Here is a 16,620-nt window from a genome sequence, read left to right as displayed (position 1 = left end):
CCTATTCTTCCTCTATTAATTACACAGTCATCCTTGAGTAAATGAAATAATTAGTGTTTAGTATAAACAGTGCAAGCATGCTCCTGGAATACTAACGAAGGTGGAGGTTTGTCTCTTTGATTGTGCCTTTTGGTGACCACACGCTCTCCTGGTTCTCTTTTCCTGATAGGGGCCAAGACAAACACTGGCCCCTGCTCCTCGCGTGACATGCGTTTCAGGATTTGGCTGGTGACGAGTCTTCTGCTGATGAATGGAAAACTTATAGAAGCATAGAACGGTTAGAGTTGGAAGGGACCTTAAAGACCACCCAGTGCCACCCCCTGCCCTGGGCAGGGACACCTCCCACCAGACCAGGTTGCCCCAAGCCCCCTCCAACCTGGCCTTGAACCCCTCCAGGGATGGGGCAGCCACAGCTTCTCTGGGCAACCTGGGCCAGGGGCTCAGCGCCCTCACAGGGAGGCATTTCCTCCTGATCTCTCGCCCAAATCTCCCCTCTATCAGTTCGAAGCCATTCCCCCTCGTCCATGGCTCCCCTCCCTGCTCCAGAGTCCCTCCCCATCTCTCCTGGAGCCCCTTTAGGGACTGGAAGGGGCTCCGAGGTCTCCCCGGAGCCTTCTCTTCTCCAGGCTGAACCCCCCCAGCTCTCTCAGCCTGTCCTCACAGCAGAGGGGCTCCTGATCATCTCTGGGGCCTCCTCTGGACTCACTCCAACAGGTCCATGTCCTGCTGATGTTGGTGGCCCCAGAGCTGGAGGGAGTACTCCAGCTGGGATCTCCCCCGAGCGGAGCAGAGGGGCGGAATCCCCCCCCTCGCCCTGCTGCCCACGCTGCTGGGGATGCAGCCCGGGATGGGGGGCGCTTTCTGGGCTGCCAGCGCACGTTGTCGGCTCGTGTGGAGCTTCTCACCCACCAACACCCCCAAGTCCTTCTCCTCAGGGCTGCTCTCCAGCCGTTCTCCTCCCAGCCTGGATTTGTGCTTGGGGTTGCCATGACCCAGGTGCAGGACCCTGCACTTGGCCTGGTTGAACTTCTCCACCTCTCCAGCCTGTCCAGGTCCCTATGGACGGCAACTTCTCCATCAGTTCATGCCCTTTAGGCATTAGTACGCACCTCTCCAGGAAAAACCTGCTTACCCTTATGCCTGCTGTGGTGTGGCTGTATCATACAGGAGGTGTCAGAGCTGTTCCTTGGACAGGAGGAGGAACTGCCTTGGTCTGGGTAGTTTTCTTCTAGGATAAACATGAGGTTCTGCATTTGGGGTAGCTTTAGCTGTTCTTGCATCCAGCATGGTAGACAGTGGTCAGGTCTAACCGTTCTTCAGTTTTTTCCGTATTGCTTGTAATAATTCTGGCATCGAGGGAGTAAATAACTGTCTTTACTTTGCCTTATCTTGGAATTTTAATTTTCTTGGTGACGCAGCTTCTGACCTTGAGGTCTGGTTGGTGCTACTAATTGAGTGTCTCCAGTGCTGCACCTCTTTAGGAAGGCCCTTGCTTTCGCCAAAGCACCTGGGTTAAAGACATTCCCGAGTTTTTTCTAATCTACTTGCGTCCTCTACCAAGTAAAACCTCATTCCAGACAAGGAGACAATGCTAATTTCCAAGTCTTGGGTGGGTTTTTAAATAATAATAATAATAATAATAATAATAATAATAATAATAATAATAATAATAAATTAAAATTAATCATTCTGGGTTTGAAACTACAGAATCATTTAGAGAAGACGTTGTACCGACGACGACAGGAGGCCTGTTCAGTTGAATTGAACCGCAGATGCAGCCCCATTCGTGCACTTTAAATGAATACTGTCGTTTATCTTCGTTAGGTGTGGGAGCTGGCTGTCGTCGTCTGGATGCTGTAGGACACTCACCCTTCCCAGTGAGACTGGGAGTTGCCTTGGCACTTGTGGCACATCACGTCACCCTTATGAATGCCTGCCCTCCCCTTTAAGGGGGAGCATTGGCCAAGAAGCTGTGGTGCAAGCCTTTGCGCTCTGAGATCCAATGGGAAGAAGCCTTTGCGTGGTCACGGCTTTAAAAACTTCAAGAACCGGAGGTACCCAAAACTCATCTCTTGCTACGGGGTGAGGATTGCTGTTGCGCCTTGTGCCAGCTGGACTTCAGAGCTGCTGCAGTTGAACCAGGTCCTCTAGCGAAGGACACTCGGTGCCTTCTCGACTTACTTTTGAACTTAGAAAAATTAAGAACTTCCTCAAGAGGTTTTGGGGGGTTTTTGGATGCCTATGTGAGGTCTTCTTGCAAAGGTGGAGCCACCAACCTGCTGCAACACAGATGGGACAAAATGAACCATGAGACGGGTTTGAGGTAAGAATAAATTGGCGGAGCACAGATGGCTGAGCAGGTACGACCCAGGGAAGCGGTTGAGTCGCCATCCCTGGAGGGATTTAAAAGACGTGTCGATGTGGTGCTGAGGGACATGGTTTAGTGGTAACTCGGCAGTGCGGGGTTAATGGTTGGACTCGATGATCTTAAAGATCTCTTCCAACCTTTAAGTGGTTGATTCTACTGGAGGAGTACCGGGGCTTGGGGAGGACTGCTGGAAGGGTGGGTTGGACACGCGGGTGGGTTGCGTCTCTGCCAGGACTGGAATATCTGGGAAGACCCCACCCCACCGCAAAACCAGCATGGCATGTCATGCTTTCCAAAAACCCTTGGGGAACAGGGTGATTTTGCCCGACTTTAGGGCGTTATGTAGGTCACTGTTCAAAACGGTGTGCGGTAACCTTGACGAATGCGTCGGTTTGCACGTGAGTCACGCCGCTCGTTCGCAGCTGTGGGTGCCGTCTGGTAATAACAGCACCTATGTGCGTGACACCGAGTTTTTTTGGATATTCAGTTGCCATGGCTCTGGAGTTGCTTATTATAGCTGCTACCGATGGAGCAGGTAATGGGCTTTTCACCGTTAACAACTCTATGTGTTTGCTTATTGCCAAGGGCTGGAGGCAGCAGACTACCGGCAGAAAGGAGAGCGAGAATTATCAAAGCATGACCGGGCGGCTGGCTGTTTTTTTCTGCCGAGTGCTTGTTGGGTATCTGTGCCGAATAGCGCTCACACCTTTTGTATGCGAGGCTTCCTTCTAAAAGCAGGTGCTCAAATCCTTGCCCTTCAGCGCTTTTTCTCTCTGGGCTGTTCAAAACTGCAGACCTGCCTGCAGCGTCCCAGAATTTGCATGCGAAAACACAATAATTAAACCCGAACTGATCTTGCCGCCCTTTGGTAGCTAGTTGGCTTGCCTGACACGCTGCCTTCCCTGCTCCTAATGCGTTTATTCAGCAGAGGTGAGGAATAGATCAAGACAAATAACAAATACATGAAATAACTGAGCGTGCCTGCCAGCGACGGCGGCAAGGAGTCGTAAACCAGTCGATGCTTCTGGTCTCCAGCGGGAAATGTTAAGAACCAAGTGGAAGCTGAAAGACCTCGGTTTCGCCCTCCTGGTGGGACCATCCCACTTCTGCAAGGCTTTAAGTGGACTTTATTTCCCTCCCAGAAAGCTGGGAGGGTGTCTTCCACAGGCTGAGTTTTTGTCTGTTGGTAACGAAACTGCGTGAGATTTACGGAGTTGGCTGCAGGAGGCGAAAGCTGCGCTTAGAACAATTTCTTCTGCTTTTAGTGCTAATGTATTTGTTTTAAATCTGGTTTTAAATCTTCTCTGGAGAATTCCAGCAAGTTCTGTGCGTATTTATGCAGAACTCTGATCGCACTTGAAACGGTTATAGTACTAACTCCCAGCAAATTAATTAAATGCAACTCTGAATTTCTGGTAGAGTTCTAACAGCCTTTTTATTGTTCTTTCTAAGATTCAGATTAAAATCATCTTTAACATAGAGAATCTATTGTAAATAATAATAAACTCCCACAGGGTTAGGGTGGGGAAAAAAAAAAGGATTAAATCACCTTCTCTGTGCTTCTCAGAATCCGCTCCAGACCTGCCAGGCGTGTGGAAAAGCTGCTGTGGCGAATTCAGTTTGGAATTAGGGTCAAATATTCTGAAGATGTTCCTCCTCTTCCACCTGGGGAGGAACAGCCCCACGCACCAGGACGTGCTGGGGGCAACCAGCTGGAAAGCAGCTTTGGAGGAAAGGTCCTGGTGGACACGAAGTTGACCACGAGTCACCAATGTGCACTTGCGGCAAAGACCACCAGTGTCCTGAGTGTTGCCAACGGGTTGAGGTGGTCCTTCCTCTTGACCCAACACTGGTAAGGCCACTGCTGAGGTTCTGGAGTCTCCATCCTTGGAGACATTGAAAAGTGTCCCGGGCAACTGGCTCTGGGTGGCCCTACTTGAGCAAGGGGGGTTGGACCAGGTGACCTCCAGAGGTCCCACCCAACCTTGTGTGTTCTGTGCCAGCTTTGAGGCAAGCGCCTGGAAACCACTCAAAGGCTGGGACGAGAAATGCCACGGTTGTTAGGTACTGGGACACATCTTCGAGTGCCAACGTTGCCTCGTTTCTACCGATACTTCTGGAGTTCAGCATTTTTGTCTCGGAAAATAGTACCTGTCCCATTTCAGCTTAAACACAGGCTTTTAATCAATACCGCAAAAAAAGCCCTGAGAAATATCTACTGCTGGCTTTTAATTCTAAATAAATATTGTCCTCAGGAGCACATTTAAAGAAGGAATGATCCTTACAAGGCACAGCAGAGATGCTGATATAATTTTCTGGTCTTCAGTGCCTGTTTGTCACACCATATTCCTGTGTAGGTTTAAAAAAAAAAAAAAAAAAGAAATAAAGCTAGCATTTTAACTAGCGTATAAAATGCAAGACTTATTAATAGCAGTTGTGCAGAAGCTGTCGGCAGCCTGTTCTGGGTGACAATCTTTGCAGACCTCACCTTGAACGTCTCCTTGAAGGTCTATCCACCTCCCCAGCCCTCCTTTAGATATAGGAGGGCTCCGAGGGGGGCAAGTTGCTTTTTTTGGGGGGGTTGCCACAGCACGCAGATGTTTTGAAGGAGGCTTTTTGGTGTTTTCAATGCTGCATATCAGGCAGCCTGCCGCAGTTGGCAGTTCAAAGACCCAGCCTCTCCAAAATAATTCCTCTAAGCTGTTGAACGCGCTGGGGATTCGGGAGTCCAGGGTTTGCTTTCTGCTCCTGCTCCCAAGCCGTAAAATAAGGTTAACAATGCATCTGTCAGCCTCGCAGGGTAATTTCATGGGGTTTTTCTTGTCCAAACAGTATGTTTTGCATAACCTAATCCGGTGGGAGTCATTTTTTCTAAATGTTGGACTGTGCCACTTTCGTTTCTCCTGAGGAAACGTTGTGATGAGCTTCGCAAAACTCTGCCGAGAGCCAGTGCAAGGTGATATCAACAGAGTAAAACCCTTATCATCAAAGGAAATAGCATCTAGATAAGAGCTCGGCATCGTGCGTCCTCCAAACCACTTCTTTACGCGGGTGCTTCGCCTGGTGTTCGTAGGACAATATCCACCGCCCAGTTGTCCCCATCTGCTATGTACGGGAGAGGGGGTCCATGCAAGCGTGACACCGTCTCCCAGCCGAGCTTGCGGGTGCAGACTCCCGATCAGAGCAGAAAGTGGGCTTAGAAAGCCATTTGGTTTGAACAGGGTTATACAAAACCATAACAATTGGTACAAGGATATTTCATCTCGCGCGTCTTCGGTGGCGGTGGCGGGGGCAACGGGAAGGGGGTGAGGGTAGCGCTTAATTTTTCCCGTGGGAAGAGCAGCCATTTCTTGCTGTCTTGCTGCTCCAGCCGCTTGAAAATAAATCAGTGTGCTGGTCTATGGCACGGCTAAGTATGTGTCAATCAGGTAATGAAAAGATCCATTCTCCCTTAATTTGCTTCGAAGCTGCAAGACTGCCTCTTGGACCTGCTGCAGCATCTCATACTGGCCCTCATCGATTTATTTTTTCTTCTTTTTTTTTTTTTGTTTTTTTTTTTTTGTTTTTCCCCTCAGCAGTGTTACCTCTCATCTTGAAATCAGCCAGGAATAGGCAAGCTGCAGCTAGAAGTGGAATCAGTCCGTGTTTTTGTGGGCATTTCAAGGCAGATGGGAAAGCAGCTGCAGGGGGGAAAAGAAAAAATCCCCTTCTCATTCGTTGTCTGGTCCCATGGTTCCTCAAGGTGCTTGACGACCTTGGATGAATTCATACTAACGAGGGCTGGGGTCTCTAGCACGTACCTTCTCTTATTTGTTATTCTTATCTTATTCTCTTATTCTTATCTTATTCTGTTATCCTCGGCGCTGACGGACATCAAGTTGATGGACCCACCTGGGGTCGGGGTAGCCTGAAATAAACCATGTAGCTGGGGTATCTCTTGCTCTGCAGGCTTTTTGTTGTTGTTGTTGTTGTTGATTTTTAATGTAAAGGCAAGACGCGCGTTAAAACAAGGATTTTCAGTGTAACCCCTTTAAAGAAAATCAGCATTACTCTGTAGTGCAGCTCCACGTTGATCAAGCCTCAGATATTACCCCAAACGTCAGCTCATGTTTAATCGCCTTGAAGATGGACTGCTTATTGCAACGGTATTTCAGGCTGCCTTGCAAATGCTGCCTGTTTATAACCTGCTTCTTGTTGGACCCCGACCTTGTCGCCCAGACCCAGGGACTTTTCAGTGCTCAAGGAAGGAGCTGTAAAGGTTTGCGAGACGTCGGCTGTATTTGCAGCTCCCTTGCCTAATACAAGTCAATATTATCCTCTACAGCAGCTCCAGCGTTTATGGCTGGTAGATCTCTGTAGCTTGAGGGTTGCTCCAGCGCAAGCGTTATCTCTGCTTCAGGCTTGGCTGCCCGCAGACACGACAGCACGAGGAAGGTGCAGAAGGTTTTCTTCTCAACTGCCATTGAGGAGCTCTAGCTGGCCCGAGATCTAAGCTGTGTTTTGGGTGGCATGCCCCGAAGTGGATGTGCACGCGTAGCTTCTCTTCTTCCTTCAAGGAAGGCACAGACCTTTGAGTTTTAAGCCTTTTTTCCATGTTTTAGGTAGAGCTGTAATTGAATTCTGGGTGTAAAACTCATCTTTGGAAAGCCCACGGCACCAACGATGCCAGGCTGGGCAGGGTGCTGCGAGCAGACAAAGAAATCTCGTGCTCGGTTGATCACCTCTGGGATGCAAGACAAAAGCCTCTCCGAAAAGCAAAAAAAAAAAGCAGATACAGATTCGATGAGTTTCTTTTTCCCATCCTCCATGGACACGTCTGAGTTTGGCCGAGGTCAGGAGGCTCCACCAGCCTTCAGAAAAGATGCCAAGAGCCATTCCCTGCTCCGACATAGATTTGGGATGGATTCTGCTCCCTGGATTCAGATCTGTGAGCAGCTGTGCTATGGGGCACTGATTTTTTTCACTGATTTTTTTTGGCTTTGTCAAACAGTTTCTTCCGAACTGACAAGCAGAATAAAATATTCTGGAAAGCAGAATAAAACCACGCTCTTTGGGGGTGCGAAGCTCTGCCGTGTGCAGAAGCAGCATCTGGGCGACCTGGTGGCCGGTTCTCCCCTTGCACTCGGATGCTTTGAGACATGAGGTGGTGTTTACCAGCTCCGCCGCAGAGCTTTTTCTCCGCCTTCCCGCTGCAGTGCTGCCTCTGCCAGATCGCAGGCAGCGCTGAGGCTCCTCTCCCCCAGGAGAGCGAGAGGTGGAGGCTGGCTTCGTGTTTGTTCTTGGCACGCAAGCTTCTCTCGGCAAACGCTCGGCTCTCGTGCTCTCGGGGGGTACGCGCTGCTAACCTCCAACTCATTCAAATGCGCCCGACGCCTTCCCATCCCGGCTCCTTTCTGTTTGATCTCGAAGCAATTAATTTCGTCCTTCAGCATCTCATCCTCCCAACTGAACTTCTTCCAAGTGGGCTAATTATATGCCCTCTCGCTACAGTTCTGGTGGCATCCTGGGGAGCATTAGTTCTGTCCCCATTGCTGCCATGTCCCATGACTAAGCTGTTTTAAGCCACCCGCCTGTTGCCCCCTGTTCCCACCAGCCAGGAGGGTCGTGACGATGTGCCCGTTAATGCCACCCTAATCTCAGGCCTTCAGGATGGAGGTCACAAAGCCACAGGACCTGCAAGGTGCCCCTCAAGGAGGGGGCAACAGGTAGGCAAAGGCGAGGACCCACCGTCTTTGGGTGAGGACACACTGGTTTTGGGCAAGGACCCACTGTTTTTTGGGTGAGGACCCACCGGCTTTGGGCAAGGACCCACTGTTTTCGGGCAGGAAACTTCTTGCTGCCATAAATGTCAAGCAGCAGCCACGTTGCTGTGGTCATGAGTTTGATAGATGTAGCAGCGATGCTTTTGCCGTGCCAAGAGCTCCTTCTACAACAACAGACCCATCGCCTGGTCCTTCTGGTCCTGTTTTAAGAGTGAATAGGGAGAGACCGAGAAATCAGGGGTGTCTTGGGTTTGTGTCCTTTCCTGGTGCAGGAGAGAGGGTCCTTCAAGATGAGACTACCCAGAAGACGTGCTCCTCAGTGCTGATGGACACCAAGTTCACGGACCCAACTGGGGTCAGAGTAGTGTGAAATAAACCATGCAGGACGGGTACTTCTGGCTCGACAGAATGGCTCCTATTGACTTGCATCCTTTGCCGGTGGAGACGTATCATCACGTGGTTCTCAGAAGGGGACATTTCTTAGTTTGACTCTGAAATCGAGTCCGGCTGACAGTGCCCAAGAAGTCGACTGAATTAGCAGCCTCCGCCCAGCCACAATTAGAAGCACTTACAAAAATATCACATTGCCACAAGGGCAGAGAGGTTGCCTCCCAGTAACTTAGAGCAGTGAACCCAACGGGGCTTTGAGCGTTATAGAATTATTTTGGTGTGTTCGGTCTTTTGGGGCCATTAGTCTTGTTGGACTATTTTAGTTTGCAAGACGCATTCGAGCAGGTATTTTGCTGTTTCCTCTTTTGATTAGATTAATGAGACGCCGCATATGCGGCTCTTGTGCAATAAACCCCCTGCTAGCTGCTGTTTTATCTGCAAATTGTTGGCGAAGGGGAAAAAAATGGTCTGTGGGCTCTGTTAATATAGAAAAAAGCTTTTTTTTTCGCCCTCTTTTAGTGGCCTGTAGGTTGCATCTGGTGATAGTGGAGCAGTACCCAAATTACAAAGTTTTTTGGGCTTTGCTGAAGGATGATTTTAATTGGAAGAGGTAAGTATCTTGCCTTCCTTGTAAACCCTATTGCCTTTGGCTAAATTGCACAGTGAGTTAATAGAAAGTGTCTACAGACATTTGTAAGTAATTAAGCAATAATGTATGACCGTGTTTCCTGTTCCCGGTGTGCACTAAGGTAGAGATGGTATTTGAAGTAGTGCTGATTTTGCCTGAAAGCCGCTTTTTCTGGACTGGCTTTCTCCGTTCTCCTTTTCATGCACTGGAGAAAGGGCAGTGGATGAGTTAAAAAAAATCTCAGAAACCTGAATAAAAAGCGCAGCTCTTGTCTGTGATGGGCGGGAGCGGATGAGAAGAGGGAAGTGGTTTTACCGCCTGAGCACTGAACGCTGCACTTGGCACATAAGTGACATTTTTAGAAGGATACTGAAAAAATTGGAAGCGGTGCAAGGAAGAAACACCAACATGACATGGCAGCTTACAGAAACGGCTGGAGAGATGGACAGAAACGCCATCTGTTTAACCAACAACAACAAAAAAAAAAAAAAAAGAAAAAAAAACAGAATGGCTTGAAGTTGAGGGGGAAAATATTGTGTAAAGAGCCCTCTGACCCGCTGGAGGAAAACACAGCAGGATCTGACAATTTGGAAGATAAAGCAAGACAAACTTGAAAGGGGAAAAAAGGTGTTTTTTAATGGAGCTGGGGCTGCCCAGAGGCACAACCAACTCAGTTTGAAAAGCTCAGGAGCTCGAGAGATCAAATAAAGCACCTTCTAGAAGACATCCGAGTGCGTGCTTTTGGGCACAGTGCTGGGAAAAGGAAAAAATCATTGGATTAATTAATCCAATAGCTGCAGTGCTGTCAGTGGTCAAAGCTCTATGAGAGTTTGGACATAAGGTTGTCTTTCGTGTGGTCTTGGGTTGGTGCCAGATGCGGTTTGGTGAGTGTTAGGTGTCCAACCCCAACGTTGGACCCGATGCCCCATCACTGCAGAGGTGGGAGCTGAAGCACTGAGTCTCTCTGAGCCACTTGGTCACCTCCCCTTCCTCCCAAACCTCACTTTCCCAGCACGAAAGGTCATGGTTTGGCCTCTGAGGGGACATTCTATTGGCTTTTTCTAGCACAGCAGCCTCTGCGACCCGACGCTTGGCGTAGGACAGTGACACAGCGCCAGCCGGCGCGCATAGGGTTGAGTTGGTGCCTCCATTAAAAGCTGCCTCCGAGCTCCACAGCTGGTTTTGGGGTGGTTTTTGATGTCTCGTGCTATGCCTACCTCTTACTTGGGTCCTAGCATAATGCAAGTAGAAACTCGTGATAAACAAAGGGCCCGTGAACGCCTGTTTGAAGAGCTAGAAATTCTCCCTTTTCTGTATTCAGCTGGTGGGTTTTTTTCTTACTGTTGTTATTTTTTTAATCGGTTTTGCAGTGGGCTGGAGGGAGCGTCCGTGGGCCTGTGCTATTGCGTCGCCCGGCGTTGATGTGATTGCTTTTCAGGCAGAATACTTTGACAATATTATTTTTTTCTCCTTTGGAGTCAGGGGGAGAAGAAATTGTGTGTGTGTGTTGAGCCCTCGACACTTAGTCGCTGAAGTGTTTGTGCTGTTTACATAGTGGCTAGCTGCAGATATTTTTCAAAGTTAAGGACTAATTAATTCTAGCTCTTGAATATAAGAGTAAACACAAAGGGAGCACACATTTAATGCATTATTCCACAGCTGTAATTAAATTAAATGAAAGCAATTTTCCATCAGCTCAGGTTACAGAAAACGGGAAAAAATTCTTGGCTGGATTGCTGCAGCAATTATTGTAAGAAATTAAAACCCTTTTAGTGAAATAATGAAATGTTATTTTGTACCGGAGGAAAAAAAATTCCAGGATTTCGTTCTGAAAGCTGACAGGTTATTACGGATTCGAGGGCTGGCCTTGCAGGAGAAACAGGAGCTGTAATTGCAGTTTCGCTTGCATTTAACGGAGCACCTGGGCAATTAACAGCTGCCGCACACAAGTGTGCGAGGGTTCCCATGCTCTCCTCCTTGTTTCCGTAGCCTGGAAGGGACCATCGATGCTCAAAGGTGTGCCAAGGGCTGATGATGGCTTAGGAGATATTGTGGGCACCTTCAGGGGGAGGTCTCTTGCTTAAAAACTGTGGACTTTGGGTTCCCTTGAGCCGTTAGTGCCTCAGGGCGGCTTCGGAAAGGACTGGACACTTGCAGGCACAGCACAAAAGGAGGAGAGAAAGGACTTTTTCATGGATCTTTTGTTATTGCCTTAAAAGAGCTGCGCTGTAGGAGGCACCTCTTTTGGGGTAAGAGGTGGGACAGAGTCCTGGGCAGAGACTTTGGTTGGCGTTTCTTACTGCCATCCCTTCTGTATACTGGGACATCTCTGGGTCCAGCGAGGAGCCGGAGACCTCATGCCCGGCTTTCAGCTCAGCCAAGAGGAGAGACATGAGGATGGAGAGATCCTTGTCTCATGCTATGGTAGCCATCTGGAGCAATGAGACCTCTTGTAGGTGCTTTGGGACTCACTTGTTGGCCACACGGAGTTGCCTCCGCGGTGAGAGAGGGGTTTGGGGGCGAGGAGAACCGGAATCTTATCTTTAGGCTTGCTTATATGGACCTCATAGGTTGAATAAGACTCTCTTATGGGTGAGACAGATAGTTTTGGTTGCGCCGTACCTTTTGGAGGCAAATGGTTTTAAAAAGGGAATTCCATGCTGTAGGTTGACATCACATGTCTCCATCACTACTAAAACCCAACCTGGCTGGGCCGAGCAGAGTCCCAAGCTAGCAAGTGGCAACGGCAACGTGGGCTAGTCAATAATTAAATGTTAATAAAGCCGGTCAGTGCGCAGCCACTTGTAAACTGAATACCAATTTTCGGCGAGCATGCGGAGCTCGTTTCTTGCCACGTTTGCCCGGCAATCCTGAATTAAGGGAGTTTTTAGGTCTCAGACTGTTTGCTGGGATGGTGGTGTTGGTAGGGTGGGGTTGTATGATATACCTGTCAGAGCAACGATATCTTAAAATTTCATCCCCCCCCACTAAATATGCGAAGGGGACACAGGTGCAGGCAGACTTCAGACACGGGAATATCCGAGTCAATCATCCCTTTTGGCAAGATATTTAGGGGGAAAACCAGACAGCGGTTTGTTGCTATAAGCAAATTTTCCATCACGGCAACTAATTTGCCGCTCCCGCGTATAAGGAGCAAATTAAATCCTAAATTGAAAACTTAAATGGAAGCATTGCCCTGTGAATTTTCCATTCCCTAAGTGAGCCGGCTCATTTCTGCTCTATTTGTGTTCTTTTTATCAGGGTGCATGCGAGTAATAATTCATCCTTCTCTGTTAGCTGAACCTGGATCCCTTGCCCTCCTCGTTGGGCGCTCTCTGGCAGGCCGAGAAATGCAGCTCGTGCGGAGTTGGGAGATGCTCTTAATTTGGCTGGGCTGGGTGGGAAACGGTCCCGTGGGAGCTTGGCGGCTCTGTGCTTCCTCACATACTTAATGGTAAACCACATCGAATCATAGAATGGTTTGGGTTGGAAAGGAACCTTGAAGATCATCTCATTCCAACCCCCTTCCCTGGGACATCTAGTCCCTGTCTCATGGGACACCTCCCACCAGCCCAGGTTGCTCCAAGCCCCATCCAACCTGGCCTTGAACCCCTCCAGGGATGGGGCAGCCACAGCTTCTCTGGGCAACCTGGGCCAGGGGCTCAGCGCCCTCACAGTCAAGAATTCCTTCCTAGTATCTAACATCTTGAAGCGATGCGGCCCTGCTCTGTGTTAAGCGGTGACAGCCCTGCGAAGAGGTGACTATCGAGCCCCGGTCGTAGTTGTTGGGGTCTACAGTTTTGAAGCTGTAAGTAATTAGTGCCGGTGGTGCGGATATCGCTAACGGGGGCAACCTGGCCAAGCAGAACGGGACGCTCAAGATGGGAGAGATGCAAGCGTAGCGAAAACCACAACTGATGTTTCTGCCCTGACATTTTGTTTACTCCTTGGTTTTTAAATGGTTTGATCTTTCTTTCCTATTCCCATGCTCACGCCTTGGCTGCCAGCAGCTGATGCTCGCGAAGAAATAAACCATGTGGATTCTGAAAGAGGGAAGAGAAGTGCCTGGAGGACCTCTACTAGTGGTGAGAAGAAGGACCTGCCAGGTTCAAGGTCCCACGGCTCTGTCTGGGCTTGGGGATTGTATGTTTTCGAGGTAATTTGGCTTAAACAAGTTGTATTTTGGTTGGCAAGCATCCCTCCGGTCTAGGAGGGGGATAGCATGCCCGTGCTGGACGTGCTCTGCAGCAAACCCGGTCCGGTCCCCAGCGCTTTGGGCAGATGGAAGCGGGGAGGTGGATCAGCCGATGCAAATCAGCAGTTGACAGGCTTCTGCGGCGTGGAGCCAACGTGGCCAAAAACCATCTGGCAGCAGGGAGGGGAAAGATGCTGGATGGTGCTTTGGTGCTGAGGAGTTGGCATCTTGTTCGAGATTTCCCCTCTTCCCCCTTGCTGGAAGCCTTTCGCTTTGCTTGACAGTTAATCCTTGTCGCTGGTTTGTACTTCCGCAGGTTTGTCCTCTCTGGAGGAGGTGACAGGAGCTGTGAGGAGTACGGAAGATCCAAATCCGTGGAGGTAACAACAATCTTTGCTAGTTCAGCAGCATCCCTTAACTGTTCACTGAAGAGAAGAAGAAAATGCGGGAATTTTGGTCTGAAGAGTTTTAAGTCTCAGATTAAAATGCGGGTGTTGCTCTTGACCTTTCATACCCTGTACCACCCTGGGGCTCGAGGAGTTTTCAGCAGCACGGGAGCTGTTGCATCCTGGAGCCCCTCTGCAGAACTTGTAGGTTACCCCAAAAGCATCAAAACATTCCCCAAAGTGTGGCCGCTGGTGGCATGGAGCAGCTTGGTTGGACCTCCAGGGTGGGTTTTTTTGGAGGAGATCCCCTTCCCTGCTCTTCCCTGCTGCGGCCGGAGATGTTTCTTGTTCAGTGCTGGGGCAGACTGAGAGGTGCAAGACCTGTCATCTCCCCAATTTGTCTGCCCCAGGAGTGGCCAAGGGCAAACCCCAGCATGGACCTCAGGGGTGGACACTACGTCTGCATTTGAGATGTTGCCCATCCTTGCACCCTCCATCCCTGCCTGTTGAGGGGTGGTGAGCCTGGACAGGCTTGGTGGAAGAGGAGCCCAAGTCCTTTAAATTTGCTGTAGCAATTCTGCACCAGAACTGGATTTTGGAGGCGACACCAGAGCCATGGGCTACCACAGGTCTGTGCCCTCAGATCTAGCATCACGCTCTCCGTGCACTGAAATTTACGGTTTATGGAAAAATTGCTTCCAGCGACACCGTGGTTATGCTTTCAAGCTACAGAAGAGCAGGGCAGCACATGTTCTCCCCACTGCTTGGTCCTTCCTCTGGCCACCTTCTCCCTGATGAATTGTGCTTTTAAATGCAGGCTACTCTTTGCCAGAAGTGCATTTATAAATCAGAAGCATTGAAGGCGGGTCCTGCTGACCTGCGCTGCTAAATTTAGCTGCTTGCATATGTTTCACCTCCTTACCAGAAAAGCAGGGAGTCCACACATGGATGCTGAGACCAGAAGCTCCTGGAGGGCATGGCACGGCCAGAAGAAATGCTGAGCAAGCAGAAATTGCCCGGGGTTGGCCACAGCCCGGGTGCTTTTACCTTCTGTCTCCCTCAATGTCTCAGAAATAAAGAGTTCAGCAATTTTAAGGAGCTTTCTGGTGCACTGAGCAACCGCTGAGCTGCTTGGCTGGAAGCATCACCTGGCCTTTTTTTTCATTTCTATGCGTAGAGCGCGAAATATCTCTCCGTGACAAAGGCGAATGCTGCTCTGAACGTTTCGAGTTGGGTAATAAGCCCAGGAAAGAGAAAGCAATAATTGCGAGCGCTGAGACGGCGTTCAGATCTGCAACAGCTGCTTCTCTGAAGCTTTGCTGAGAAACGGGGGGAATCCCCGGGTTTCCGTACCGTAAGGTGTCACCGTTTCTCTCCTTTCCTACCTGCAAGGGGAAGCGCCCGGGCGTGCTGGGAATCTGGGTCACCATTTTGTTATAAAGGTCCGTGGGTTGGGACAGGAAAACAGCTAAAAATTAAAAAAAAAAAAAAAAAAAGGGCGTTCCTGGCTTTTCAGCGCCGCTTCTTTTTGGTTTTCAGCTCTGCCTGAGCCCCTTCCCACGACTTAGCCACGAGAAACCAGCTGCAGGATGTTTGTTCCCCCCCAAGGTGTGATGGTGTTTTGTTTTGGTGGGGATTTATTCCCTTTACCATTTTAATACGTGTCCCTTTTTTTTTTTTTCTTTTAATTATGATTTCTTTCCTGCAGGAAACATTGAGATTCCCAGCCCAAAAGTGGGAGTTTTGATGATGCTGGAAAACCCAGCCCCGGGACCATTCGGCTTTAACGGGGGCAGCTTTTTGCCACAGCCGGCCACATCCGTGGCCCCGTCGACGTTTTGCAGCGTTTCAGAGGCTGAAGTAAAGATGATTTGGAGGACGGCGGGAGGTGAGAATCCAACCTGAAAGGATGCTGCCAGTCCCGCGGGCAGCTCCCGGAGAGGCAGCCTCTGAACCCGCGGACTCTACCTGGGAACAGATGCTATTTCTGGGAGCTCGACAGCTAAACATAGCCCGGCTCCCTGCCTTAAACAAGCTGCCAGCGCCTTGATTTATGGGAGCAGTCGCTCTTGCTTAATGAGTGCAGTTGGGCGGCTGCCAGACCGCAGCATATGTGGAAGCAGTTCCTTTCAGGGAGGGAGAGAGGGGGGAGAAAGCTGGAAAGGGGGATGCTGAGCGCTTGCATGGGAGGTTCCACCCTGTTTCTGGTTTTTGCCAACCCCCTCCCTGCCCTATCAAAACTGCTCTGGCAGTTGCTTCGCTCTTTGCGGCTCGGCAAATCTCCTGGGTGCCTTGGGCAAGCTGATGGGTGAGCAGGAATAGAGGGGGAGAGGGAGTGGTTGTCTTCTGCAGGGGATGCTCATGCTCTTCCAGGCGTGGAGAAGAGATTCAGCCACTTATCATGGAATCATAGAAGGGTTTGGGTTGGAAGGGACCTTAAAGACCATCCAGTGCCACCCCCTGCCCTGGGCAGGGACACCTCCCACCAGCCCAGGTTGCCCCAAGCCCCATCCAACCTGCCCTTGAACCCCTCCAGGGATGGGGCAGCCACAGCTTCTCTGGGCAACCTGGGCCAGGGGCTCACCACCCTCTTATCTCCCTATAGATGTGCTTCCCAGTTAAACCAGGACTTAATGCCCTCAAGATGTTTTTAGCTGGGATCCATGGCCATGCTCTGCTCCCCCATGTCTAGAGGCCAGCGGCGTGGATGGGAATTAATTTTTACCCCTTTATGCCTGATCCTAACTGACTTCCAGTTGCGCTTGCCCTGCATAGAGCGCTGTCTAGACAACGGACCTGGGGTGAAAGGTGTCTCTACCATCTCCAGCTCCAGCATCACCCCAGCGAATGTTCTTGGATAGGCAGCAAGCTGCATTCTCCAAGGGCGTTAT

The 16,620-nt window shown here is 49.9% G+C and overlaps 1 long non-coding RNA gene across 1 annotated transcript; it reads left to right on the top strand.

Moving 5' to 3' along the window:
* The first annotated feature begins 2,229 nt into the window (after positions 1-2,229).
* Positions 2,230-15,329, top strand: LOC134507718 (uncharacterized). The gene is made up of 4 exons (XR_010068942.1): positions 2,230-2,323; positions 13,159-13,304; positions 13,660-13,723; positions 15,269-15,329. It is a non-coding gene; the product is annotated as an uncharacterized LOC134507718 (long non-coding RNA).
* The last annotated feature ends 1,291 nt before the right edge of the window (positions 15,330-16,620 follow it).

The sequence above is a fragment of the Chroicocephalus ridibundus genome, chromosome 26, assembly GCF_963924245.1.
Source record: "Chroicocephalus ridibundus chromosome 26, bChrRid1.1, whole genome shotgun sequence".
Taxonomy (NCBI): domain Eukaryota; kingdom Metazoa; phylum Chordata; class Aves; order Charadriiformes; family Laridae; genus Chroicocephalus; species Chroicocephalus ridibundus.
The sequence above is the reverse complement of the archived record's forward strand: the minus strand, read 5'-3'. Positions and strand labels throughout refer to the sequence as shown.